Genomic DNA, 13930 nt, shown 5'->3' on the forward strand with positions numbered 1-13930 from the left:
CACTGAATTTTCTAATTTTTATGAAATTCCTAAAAATTAATCATGACTCAAATATATATTTCTATATCTAAAATTCTAAAATGATATAATCTAAAACAAAACAAAAATAAAAATAAAAATAAAAATAAAAATAATAAAAGAAAAATGAAATGATTTAAATGTCAGGAAATCTTGTTACGAAACTAGGTCCTATTTCGGAAATATTTTCGTAATAGATTTTAATAAGTTCCCTACTAGCCCAATATTCTTTGTTGTACCTCAAATGGTTTGGTAACTCTTTAAGTTCTAATTTAGGTGGAATTACTACTGAAGGCGGAACTGGTCCATCTTCTCGAATCAAAGGCTCTGGGTCCTTATCTTCTAATTCTTCGCCCATTACAGGTTCTATTATTTCTTCTCTTTGAACAATGTCATTAACACATTCTTCAATTAAATCAAGCTTCATACAAGCGAAATCCTCCATAGGATATTTCATCGCTTGATTCATATCGAACTCGATCTTATCGTCACCTATTCGTAAAACTACTTTTCCTTCCGACACATCAACTAGAGCACGTCCCGTGTTCATGAATGGTCTACCAAAGATTAGCGGACAATTAGCATCATAAGCAAAATCTAAGATAACAAAATCAGTAGGAAAAATAAATTTGTCAACTTTTACCAAAACGTCTTCAATTATACCATATGGTCTTTTAGTGGATTGATCCGCTAATTGCAAAACCATATTGGTACGCTTAATGTCTTCTTCTAAACCTAATTTTTCAAAAATAGACAATGGCATCAAGTTTATACTAGCTCCTAAATCACAAAGACAACTTGGGAATTCCATATTTCCCAATGTACACGGAATGGTAAAGCATCCGGGATCTTTGAGTTTAGTAGGTAATTTGCTTGATACTATCGAACTACATTCTTCAGAAAGAGAAATGGATGAAATTCCTTCCCAACTAATCTTTTTTGAAATTAAATCTTTCAAGAATTTTCCATAGTTAGGGATTTGCGTAATCGCATCCATGAATGTTAAATTTATATGTAAATTTTTAAGTTTGTCCAAAAATGATAACAGTTGTTTATCATGGTCCTTATTTCGGACCCTGTGTGGAAAAGGTGGCTTTGGTACAAAGGGTTTCGGATTAGAGTCAATTGGTGTATCTTTTTGTTTTAATGTATCTTCTTTGGATTTTGGTAAATCATTTCCAGGTAAAGTTGAAATTTCGGGCATTTCCGGACCTAAATAGTTTTTCCCCGAACGAAGAGTGATAGCCTTAACATGCTCTTTCGGATTTTCTTCCGTTTGGCTGGGAAGACTTCCCTCTTTGCGGGATGGAATTGATTTAGCAAGTTGTCCAATTTGAACCTCCAAATTATGGATGCTAGATGATTGGTTTTTGATAAGCTGATCGAATTTATTTTCGATCCGTTTAAAACCATCGTCTTGATTACTTACCTTTCCATTCATAGCATCTATAAATTTGTCGATTTTTGAAGATAAAGTGCTAATCGTATCTCTTGTTTGATTTTGATAATTGTTTATACGATATTGATTAGCATTTGCATTATTATTATTATTACCATCTTTCCAGTTAAAGTTAGGATGATTTCTCCATCCAGGATTATAAGTATTAGAATAAGGATTAGTAGTTTGGTTTTGTCTTTGGACAAAATTTACCTGTTCTATCTCATTCATACCTTCGTAGTCAATGTCTCTCTGGATCGGATCATTAGGATCGCATGATGCCATAAATTTATCAATTTTGTGCGATAAGGCAGAAAATTGGGCTTCTAACATTGCTACAGGATCAAGATTCATAATACCTTTAACCGATGATGTACATGAGGATGATGGTTTCGCCGTTGGTATATGTCCACGCTCTGCGGGCCACATACTGCTGTTGATTACCATTTCCTCCAAAAGTTCTCTTGCTTGGGCGGACGTCTTCTTCATAAATAACCCTCCAGACATAGCATCTAATGAACCTCTAGTCGTAGGATTTAATCCATTATAGAATGTCTGCATTAAAAGTGCATATGGCAATTGGTGGTGTGGGCATAAACGTTGAAGTTCTTTAAAACGTTCCCAAGCTTCATAAAGAGTTTCATTATCATTTTGTGTAAAAGATGTCAACTCTTTGATGACTCTTGCGGTTTTTGCTAAAGGAAAATATTTTTGTAAAAATGCTTGGGCTAATTGGTCCCAAGTTTCAAATGTTGCAGCAGGCATAGAAGTTAACCAAATTTTTGCCTTATCCTTCAAAGTGAAAGGAAAGAGGCGAAGTTTGATTGCTTCGGCTGTTACATCAGTAATTTTAAAAGTGTCACAAATTTCTAAGAAATTTGTCAAATGTGCATTAGGGTTTTCGTTAGGCAATCCGTAAAACGTTACGTTGTTTTGCAACATATTAAGCAAAGCAGGCTTAATTTCAAATTGATTTGCGTTTATACGGGGTCTAACTACACTATTAGTTACACCGGCCATTCCTGGCCTAGCATAATCCATAAGTGTCGGTGGATCGGCCATGATTTCTGGCTGGACTACTTTGGTTTTTAAGGGTGTTTTGTCTTTGTTTTTGTTATTTTTCTTGTTTTTCTTAAGTGTTCTTTCAATTTCTGGATCAAAAGGATCTGGTGGCGTGCCCGAATTTCGTGAACTGCGCATCAACTTGAAATTGTAACACGAGCCAAACTACCTTCAAAACAAAATTGAAAGCAAATATGTTATAAAACTGAAAATAAATAAAATATAAAAGTTGTATAAAAATAATGTATAAACCTAGATTCGAAAATAAAATGCGAAAAATAAAAATTTTGTCAAAAATTTTGGCGTATCCCCGGCAACGGCGCCAAAAACTTGTTGAGCGATTTCCGCAAGTGCACGGTTTCGCTTGTAGTAATAAAAATATCGATCCCACAGAGATACGTTTTTTAACGAAAAACTTATTTTTGAATCTTTAATTTCGAACTTGTTAGATTTATAAAATGTAAATAAAAAGTGAAAATTGGATTAATTGAATTTAGGAAATTTATTTGATTGAATTTGTAAACTTTGAGTATTTGAAAATGCTGGAATAAGATTATATATTTAGAATAAATCGATTGTTAGAAAGATCTTCTGATTTTAAGGATGAATTTTACAAAACAGGAACATTTAGAACTTATTAGAAAAAGGAATGAATTTGTTCATTTGCATTAAGCAAAGAAAACAACTTAAACTTTGTATTATTATGATGATGAAATAAATGACGGAACCTCTAATTAATTGGCTTTGAACGCGACAAAATCCTTTCGGGATAGTTGCCCTTACTCAAATTAACACTCTTTCGAGATGATAATTTGCCTAAGTGTTCAACAAAGTTTCCTTGTAATGATTTTGAATTCAAGTGCATATTAATGAAAACACCAGCCTCACTTATATTGGATTGGTTACCATAAGTGCTGCATAACGATTTGTCGAATAGAACGGACTTTATTAGATGAAATGTAAATTGATACAAGTTTACAGAGAATAAGGAGCATCGAGTTCTTCGAGGGCGTGCAAGTGAAGGGCTTGATCGGTTCCGCTTCCTTGGGTTTCCTTGGAGGTTGTCAGGCTCGGGGGCGAACACTTTACTCAATCTTCTCGCTGTAACTTCGTAATAGGGATTCGGTCGGCCACTACCATGATGCAAACTAAAACTGGAACAATGTCTAAACGCTACTGAGTTGTAAGTAAACTATAAACAATATGTGTACCTCATCTTGTTTTGTACAGAATCTAATTTCTAACTCTCGAAATGTTTTTACTTAGAACTTCGACATAAGTTCTACGCTCTGATTTCTATATCTATATTATAGCATTTCATTACATTTTTTCTCAACATCAACTCTTTATTTATAGATGTTGAAGGGTTGTGTTTGAAGTGATGTATCCGTTGGTTAAGAGTCGTGTCCGTTGTGAAAGGACGTCTTTATCCACTTGAACGAACGCGTTTCTTGGATTTTCAGCATGTGTTAAATGCTCTTGGTGAATTTCTGCACTTACCGAGGATAGTAATCCGCGGCCGTGAATGACGTAGCACTGAGCTTGAGCGACGGACGAAGGGGAGAATTGGTTGTATCGCGCGTGTCGCGGCCGCGGGTCTGGGATCCACTGTCGCGGCCCGGCAGGTTTTCTTACTTCTTGCTTTCGTTCGTGTCCTCGACTTGGCGCTTTCGATTTACGTCGTCTTTGACTCCTTTTGTAGGGCTTTTCTTCTGTTTTAGATCCTTTTTTGTTCCTATTTGGATTTTACCAAATATTCAAGTACCTTGCAAGAAAGAAAGATATTCGAAAGTAAAAGTAATCTAAACAGATATAAATAACACAAATTCGTAATAAAAATGATGTAAATGTTAATGATATTTTAGGTATATTTTGGGCTTAACAAACTCAGAAGCAAAACGAAGCTGACTAAAATTGAAGATTTCCTCAGAAGCGTTTACACAGAACGGAGCTGACCAAGAAGGAACTCAGCTTAGAAGTTCAACATCCAACGATAACGAAGAAAGCTGAGTGACAGTCAGGACAGAGGACAAAGTCTGCCAATCTTCTGCACCAATAATTGGAACCTCGAAGACACACAAAAGACTAATTCCAAGAAACATGGGTCGTTGGATTATTGGTAAAAGACAACTGGCGCAAAAAGACAAGCCAGACGCAAGAAGACAAACCTGACGCCTGAAGAAATCAGAGAAAGGGAATGGCGGAACAGTCTGAAGCTGACCAGAAATTGTTCCCCAAAAGAGCCGTTTTGGTGTTAACGGTAACAACAATTCAAACGATCCAAATCTGCATTTTCCTTCTATAAAAGGACAATGGAGAACCTTGGATCATCACTGAAGCATTAAGAGAAAAATACAAGGAGAGAAAATCTTGAAAGCACTCAAATACAAAAAGATCTTACACCAACTTTTCATTCTCTGTGTAAATGCTAGATTGATAGTTGTATAATCATCTAAAGTGTTCTTTAGCATAAAAAGAACAAGTTTGTGATCAATAGGAATATTGAGAGTGTGAAGCTGAGTGCTTGGTTGTAAGCATTCAGTGATAGAGAAATCTAGGTGCTGAGTTGTAGCACTTAGTAGGAGTTGAGTAGACGAATAGAGGAAGGTACTCTTGCATATTCAACTGCCTTGTAATTGGTTTGTGCTCTACCGTTAAAGAGCTCAGTATTGGATTCAAAAAGCCCGGAGGATTCTGGGGACTGGACGTAGGCAGAGAGGCCGAACCAGGATAAGTGATACTGAGTAATCTCTGAACTCTCTCTTATATTGCATGTGTTGTTTGCTATATTTACTCAGCATATAAATTGCCTAAGCTGACCTTGAGTAAGTAAGTGGTGCTGAGTTAGAAGCTGACCTCCAAGAGTGTCAATTCTCAACTCACAAGAAAACAACTTTAGTCAACATCTGACTAAAGCTGTCTTGAAACATATCTCACCAAGCTGACCAAAAGCTGAGTTAATAAACTCTCAAAATAACTTCCAGTCAGCTTAATTAAAACGCGAAAAAGTTATATTAGTTCCTAACCCCCCCCCCTTGGAACTAATTACCAGGGACCAACAAGCATATCCCACATTCAGTTAGATAATTCAGAAAATCATCAGAAAGATATTCGCCACCTCGATCGGATCGAAGCGTCTTTATTTTCTTTCCTAATTGATTTTCTACTTCATTCTTGAAGCATTTGAACTTGTCAAAAGCTTCTGATTTGTGCCTCATCAAGTAGATATAACCATATCGAGTATGGTCATCTATGAAGCTAATGAAGTATCTGAATCCTCCTCTTGCTTGGACTGACATAGGACCTCATACATCTGAATGAATGAGTCCTAGAGTGTCTGATACACGCTCACCTTTATTGCTAAAGGGTGTCTTTGTCATTTTACCTTTTAAACATGATTCACATGTTTCCAATGATTCGGAATCGATTGGATCTATAAGCCCATCTGAATGTAGCTTTAGCATGCGTCTCTTGTTTATATGGCCTAAACGACAATGCCACAAGTAAGTTGAATTATCTAGCTTATGTCTTTTGGTATCAATTGCAAAAGCAGGAATTTTGTTATCTAACACATAAATCCCATTTTGTGAAATTCCTGAAAAGTAAAAGATCGAATCTTTATAAATATTGCAACTCTTGTCTTTTATTGAAATATGAAAATCGTTGTCAACAAGACGGCTAATAGAAATAATGTTACGAGACATCTCAGGAACGTATAAACAATTCCTTAATTCTATTACAAGCCCAGAGGGCAAAGGTAAAACATAATCTCCAATTGCGAGGGCGGCAACTCTTGCTCCATTTCCAACTCGCAAGTTTATGCTTCCTTTCTTTAGTTCCTTAGTCTGATTTAGCTCCTGCATATTTGTACAAATATGAGATCCACATCCGGTATCAAGTACCCAAGATTCAGACTGTGAAACTGTATTTATTTCAATATAAAACATACCAGATGTAGAAGCACCGCCTTTTCCCTTCTTGAGGGTGGCTAGATACTCCTTGCAGTTTCTCTTCTAATGCCCGTCTTTACCACAGAAGTGGCACTCTCCTTTGGGCTTCTTCACTTCCTTTCCTTTGGACACAGCTTTCTTACCTTTCTTGGGATGTTTAGGATTGGGAAAATTCCCTTTCCTTTTCTTCGATCCCTCAATTACAATAGCCGGTATGGTCTTGTCTTTCTTCATATTGGGCTCAACTGACTTGAGCATATTTGCAAGCTCTTCAAGAGAGGTTTGCAAGTCATTCATCTGATAGTTCATAATGAACTGTTGATGCGCGTTTTACGTATACGTGCATGTGAAGGCAAGTGTACCTTAGTCGTGTATCAAGTAATAAAGTGAAAGTAGAGTATCGTTCCCACGAGGATGATGATTATAAGTACTAATCTCTTTGCTTACTATCTATTATTTAAACAACCGAAATGTAGAGTTTGTTGGACAACCAAACTAAGACTTAAGCAAGAAATGAAACAAAAATTACACAAATTAAGTGAGAGATTACTTATAATAAAAGAAACTAAGGCTTTTAGCTTCACTTAACCTCTTTGCTTGGTAATAACACTTAACCCCTTTTAAGTTTGTTATCCTTCTTAAGATGGCGATTTTTCTTATTAACTATTAGTTCTCGAGATTGGTTCTAAACTCTTGACTAATTACTTTCCCTTGGTCCGGCTCAAGTAATTAATCAAGAGAAGCATTAAGTCTTCTTAGTTCCAAACCTTCGATTTATTACTTTCCCTTGGTCCGGCTCAAGTAATAAATCTAAGATTTAATCTAAACCTTTTTAACCTACTTTACCTTGGTCCGGCTAAAGTGATTATTTAAGATTCAAGAAAAACCGCTCAAGTAATTAGTTCTAAACTTTCGATTAATTACTTTCCCTTGGTCCGGCTCAAGTAATTAATCCAAAGAAGCATTAAGTTTTCTTATTTCCAAACCTTCGATTTATTACTTTCCCTTGGTCCGGCTCAAGTAATAAATCTAAGATTTGTAATAAGATTCATGAAAAACCTTGGAAAACCAATAAGCCACACTAAATGGTTCATTAGGTCCAACTTATGAATTTCGATTAATCAATTTAATCACGGTCAATATAAACGATTAATTATATCCAAGTAGAGAGTTGGCCCATCTCCTACAAGCATTAAGAATCATAAGTTAGTTCTCAAAGAGGATAAAGATAACTTAAATAGGTTAAACGTAATTACCACATAATTAAGGTTAAGATCCACTTTTAGCCTTAGTTAAGAGGGGTTTAGCCCATCATTAGATTAAAACACACTTTAGAAAGATAGATAATAGAGTTCATATTAATAAAAGAGATTAAAGTTTAGAAGAAACCGTAATGATGATTACCGAACGAACTTCTTCGGTAACTTGAAACTTACTTTTATTAGATGAACTTTTGCACAAACAACACTCTAACAACAATAACAACAACACAAATAACTGATTCTTAAGGATAAGAATCAACAAAATAACATTATAGAGGGAGGAATTAAGCCTAAGCTTGGTGTGTTTTCAAATGGCACCCAATGTCTCATTTTATAGTAAAATGGCATATAAAATTCCAAAGACCAAGTCTCCTTATGGCCTCCCATTCCCTAATCTTCTGAATTTTGCATTTAAGAGAGGATGATGGAAGACTTTGACAATTTAGGAGTTGAAATGTGTAAAGGTGGGAAAGGAATCATAGGCTTCAACATGTTCATCAACTTAGATAATTTTCTAGGCTTGATACACTTCGAATTTGGAGAATTCATTATTAGTCACTTGTTCATCTTTCTCTTAGCTTTCCAACGCATTTTGAATCGCCTCACTCCGAGTCCGTATGAGAGAGATACGTTGAAAATACGAAAATGTGTCAAATATGTCCTAGTGTGAACAATTGGACTTTTATCTTACAGCACACATCCGCGACGAAGTGTATGCTGATGTCACTAAAACTCCTTTTTTCTGGTCCCTTTTACTCCCAAGTTGTCGCCTTAAGCCCCGACTTAGTTATTTGTGCCGAAAACCTTGTGAAAGTGCCTAAAAACACACAAAGTGGCTTAGATACATAAAATGAAGAAAATATACAAAAACCATTATTAAAATTTATTAAAATAGTACAAAATAACTAGTAATTAAATACTAAAAATGCTATAAATTATGACGATAACAACTGTGAATAACTTTCTGGGAGGGATTGAAGAATTAAGTCAACACTTAATTCGTTATCCATCGCAAATCCAATACTAGAAAGTTTGGTAATGTAGCCAATCATCTTGACACAATGTGTCATGACTGATGTGCCCTCTTGCATCCTGCAACGATATAACAGCTTGGATATCTCGTAGCGTTCGCACCTGGTTTGTTTCCCAAACAATTCCTTTAGGTGCATGATGATGGAATTGGCATTCATCTCCACATGTTGCCTTTGTAATTCCGATGTCATTGATGCAAGTATGATGCATCCGGCATGATCGTCATCAGCCTTGTGCTTCTGATAAGCATCAATTTCCTCGATGGGAGCATCATCTTCAGGGACAGGGGGTATCAGTGTATCAAGTACATACCCAATTTTCTCAAACTTCAAAACAATTTTGAGGTTACGAAACCAGTCGGTGAAGTTTGAACCATTCAATTTGTTATCGGTAAGAATGTTTTGCAGATTGGTTTTAGTCATGATTTTAAGAGTGTGTGTTTAAACAAAACCTGAGAGTGAGAAAGAGTAAACGTACGTCATTCATTTGCTTTAAAGTATAACAATCTAAAATTATATGCCTTTTAATTTATTTCAGATTGCTCCCACTATTTTGCCAAATTAATAGTCCTCCATATTAATTCGAAGAATTTCACAAATCCTAACTCCTGAGATTTCGCATTGAGTTTGCTCAACAAGCTAGTCTCATTTGTTAGGTAGATTCATGTAATCAATCACATCTTGAATGTGACTCCTAGGTTATTGGGTTACTAACCACATTAGTAACTAATATGCTATTCACATTAATCCCAACCATATTGCCCATTAGTTTATGACAACATGAGTTTGCTCATCCAATTATCATAATCTAATTTAAGTATTACCCCATATTCATGAAAGAATGACTTTCGATAATTCAGGTGTTACCATAAGACCCCGAGTTTGAGTTTGCTCAACAACCCAAAGGCCCCCAGTACTGCCGGCTGAATTATAATATTAGGGAGGGGCAACCGATTTTAATAACTTGCTTATTTACTTAACTTTTAACGAGGGATTTTATTTAGGTCTCATAATCTAACTTAGTCTTGATTTGCTTTAACATACATCAGACACATACATTCACATACATTGGCGTTATGGACATATCATCTAAATTATTCCGTCGAGCCAGAGACGGAATAAAAGGGCAAACCTAAGGAAATACTAACTATTACATATTTCTCTTTAGGTCCTCCGTCTTCTCCATGGCGCCTTGAAATTACATATTAATTTCTATACTACTATAAGAAAACTTCAATTGAATTGAAGGGAATCAGATGAGAGGAGAAATTACAATAGATAGTAAAAAGGCAGGACGCGCAGGCCCTATTTCAAAAATACCAAAAGACTAAAAGAGGGTCCAAATATGTCCATAACTCCAAACATGCATAGACTCAATTAAATAAATTTAGTTGGTTGATTACATAACCGGCTTATGTAATATTTAGGTTAATCACATTAACTCGTCAAATTAACTTTCATCCAATTTTACTTCTAATCGTTTTGTATCTTTATATTAATTCTTAGATTAATATAACCATATAAAACGTCGATTATGCATGTTCCAATTATTTTGATTTCAATTCATTTAACACTTTGATTTACAACTTGGTAAAAACAAACTTTTAAACGAATTTTCATTCGATAATCAAAACAGAAAACTATTAATTTCCGAAATATATATTTATATATACAAATTATATTCAAGCCGATTTTAACAATTAAAATCAAGTGGGATTCGGGCCGGGGCCCGAAACTGGGCTGCTGCCGTTTGGCAGCAGCCCCGCGGCAGCCGCCGCGAGGCAGCAGCCGCGCGACAGCGGTTGGTCGCGCCGTGAGGCGCGACCGGAGCCGCTGTCGTATTTTTTTTAAAACAGACACACATATATATATATATATATATATATATATATATTAGATTTTAAAATGGTTTTAAAAACGATTTTCAGAAATAGGAAAAACTACAATAGATTTCCGTTTTATCTTTTAGAATTAATAAAACTAATTTTATTAACCTAACTATAAAACTAATAGATTTTGTTATAATGATTATCAACCGAAATAATTAGGAACATACGCATAATTTATTTTAATTAACAATTAACTAAAATTCATTTATCTTTAGAATCAATTAATCAAACAATGTGTTAATTAATCCTAACCATAAATATTTATTCAATCTTATTGAAAAACTTCTAAATTTTCATATATGAAATAACGGATTTAACGATGGCTCTGATACCACTGTAGGAAATAAGGCTAAGGTATAGCAGCGGAAATATAAAAATTTTAGCCTACTTCCTTTTAACCATAGGATCCGTTAATCGTTATTTCATATAAAGAGGGATAAGAAGAAATACCTTTTGAAGAACAACCTACCGTTGTTAAAGAAGCGCCCACAATTCTTCTTCGAGTTCCCAAGCACAAAGTATAACACGGTGAGGTTAAGTTAGAATCAACCGTATGAGATTCAACCAAAATAGATTACCTCTAATTAACCAACACAAGATCAAAGAAAAGGGAGATAGATGAAATTAATCAATCGATGGAAGCCGTATGAATTCGTGTCCATGAACTAGGGGAGTCGAATTCTTTCTTTTTCTCTAAGGTAGGGATTTCGAAAATCACTTGTGCTAGTTAGAGAGGGTTAGCCGAAATTCATGTATAGAGGGGGTATATATATAATCGCTTGTATCTAAACCCTAGTTAGATAGGAATAGGTTACTTAATATGAATTCAATTCGGAATAGGATTCCCAATTATTATCTCATTATATATCTAATATATCTAGGATAATAATAAATAACCTAATTGGATAATAATAGGAGTATATTAATCTAATTAAAACTCCTAACTTAATTATCTCTTAATTAATTTAATTCATATTCCTAATCAAATTAGGATTAATGGAATTAAAATAATTCCTTATTATTATATATAAATTTCGGCCCCCTCTAATTAAATGGGCCTTACTGGGCTCAATTGGGCTTCCATCTATTAATGACGTCCATCTCTCTTTTGGTTCCAAGTCTTATGTGTGATCCATTAGGTTCTTACTACTTCTGGCCGTATGCAACTATTAAATTAATTTCTTCAAGAATTATATTTAATCCTTGCATAACGGAATGATGTACTGAGTATGTTATTGGCAAGTCTGTAATCATTCCCCCAGAGTCCGTTAAGAAGACATGTTGATTCTGTCGTTAACCCTTCCGTATTAGTTACGGTATAATTCGATCCTTTATCAACTACATCCTTGAACTGAATCTTATGACTATGGGTGATGTCAAGTCACATATAGCGAGACGTTCGTTTTACTTGTATAGACCGAGTCAAATCAAATAGATAGGTTAAGTGAAATCTGTATTTCTTACTCTTAAGCTATCACCTTGCAAGGATTTAGAGTCGAGTCTTCCACAAGCGATCCTTGGATGTATCTCCTATTAATCGGGAGTGATAAATGCTCAATCCAATGTATAACTACCCTGATATTACCTCCTGTGACACCCAACCTTTGCCGTTCACACCCCAGAGTCATCTCTGTTAAGGATCGTGGGACAGCAGGATCAAAGTCTCACATTCAGTAATTCAGGATGACCAATTAACATTCCTTTGAGTCTGAGGATTAGTTATACCTATTAATACCAATGAGATGAACATGTGACAAGGATGAATCTACCCATCTTGTTATCTCAAATCGGATCCCCAATCCTAATGAACGACGTTTCATCGGATCTATGTAACTGTCCAGATAACTATATATATGAAGCTTGTGAGATCAGCTTTCTGTCGGACAGAAGACATTGTTACATACAAGTCTCAACAGTGATATATCAATCCTAAACATATCACTTGACTTGGGGTGGTTTTAAGTTTATTAGTTTATTATAAAGTTTTGTCTCACTTCATGCTTGTATGAACACTTTATAATCACTTTAAACAAACTTACGGATTTCCTTTTATTAGACTTTATTTAGTGCTTAAAAGGGATTGCCTTTATATAGTTATAAAACATATATCTCATTAAAACAAATGATATAAAGAACAATTCATTTACATTAAGTTTGTATCCTGCAACAATTGTCTATAGGACACTAAACCCCAACAGGATGCTCATGAATCTAACCAATCAAACGAGCATATGGAGCTAAGCATGCCAAGGTTGGAATCTGCCGAGTCGGAGGCTAATAAAGTTGAGACTATTAACCCTCTGTTTGAGTCCAGAGTTATTGCCTTGGGGAGCTCCCAGAATCATGCCCCATTTGGGAAAAAGAAGCACAATGAGGTTAGTATCCCGAAAACCTATGTTGATAGTTCAAATGGAAAGGCTATGGGGGTCAATAAAATAAATATGAAAAAACCTAAGGGTAATCAGAAAAATAACCATAGCTCTTTGGATGTTTGGGATAAAATGGGGCCTGTTGGTACCTCTTCAAGGCTCTTAGGAGCCCCGAATAAGTACCTGGTTTAGGGTGTTGGGACTGGTCAGTAGTCTGCCTTTTGATGGACTTTTTTGTATGGAATGTTAGAGGTGTGGCTAGTAAGGCTACCCGTATCCATGTTAAAGATTTAGGTAAACAATTTAACCCTTCTTGTTTTGCTTTGCTGGAAACCAAGATCAGTGGTAGTAAAGCAGATGAGGTGGTTATAAAGTTTAGAAATTAGAATTGTGTCAGATCGGAGACTACTGGCCGGGCTGGGGGGATTTGGCTCTTCTGGAAGCCAGATCGTGTTCAGATTGACATTGTCAGTATGGATAAACAATTTATTCACAGTAAGGTTATTTATCCTGGTAATAAACCTTTCTTTATCACCTTTGTTTATGCTGATCCTATCATGGCCAATCGTAAAAGGTTGTGAGAGGTCCTGTATACTATGAGTACGAGTATTTTGGATGCTTGGTTTGTGGCTGGGGATTTTAATGATATTGCCCTTATGAGTGATCAAAAAGGGGGTGGGAACCACTATGTGAACCGGTGTCTCAACCATAAGTAGAATATGGATTTGTGTGGGCTTTCTGATCTGGGAGCTGCTGGTCATAGATTTACTTGGAAACGTAATAGTGTTTTTGTTCGTTTGGACAAAGTTTATGCGAATATTGCGGCTATCTATAGATTTCCGAAAGTGAATGTGTTGAATCTCCCTTTCCGTCATTCTAATCACTGTCCTATTTTAGTTAAGTTGGTTAAA

General features: G+C 35.5%; 1 non-coding gene across 1 annotated transcript; it reads left to right on the forward strand.

Moving 5' to 3' along the window:
- The first annotated feature begins 2033 nt into the window (after nucleotides 1-2033).
- LOC136210281 (small nucleolar RNA R71) lies at nucleotides 2034-2140 on the forward strand. The gene has a single exon (XR_010677987.1). It is a non-coding gene; the product is annotated as a small nucleolar RNA R71 (small nucleolar RNA).
- The last annotated feature ends 11790 nt before the right edge of the window (nucleotides 2141-13930 follow it).

The sequence above is a fragment of the Euphorbia lathyris genome, chromosome 10 (assembly GCF_963576675.1).
Source record: "Euphorbia lathyris chromosome 10, ddEupLath1.1, whole genome shotgun sequence".
In the NCBI taxonomy this organism is placed as follows: domain Eukaryota; kingdom Viridiplantae; phylum Streptophyta; class Magnoliopsida; order Malpighiales; family Euphorbiaceae; genus Euphorbia; species Euphorbia lathyris.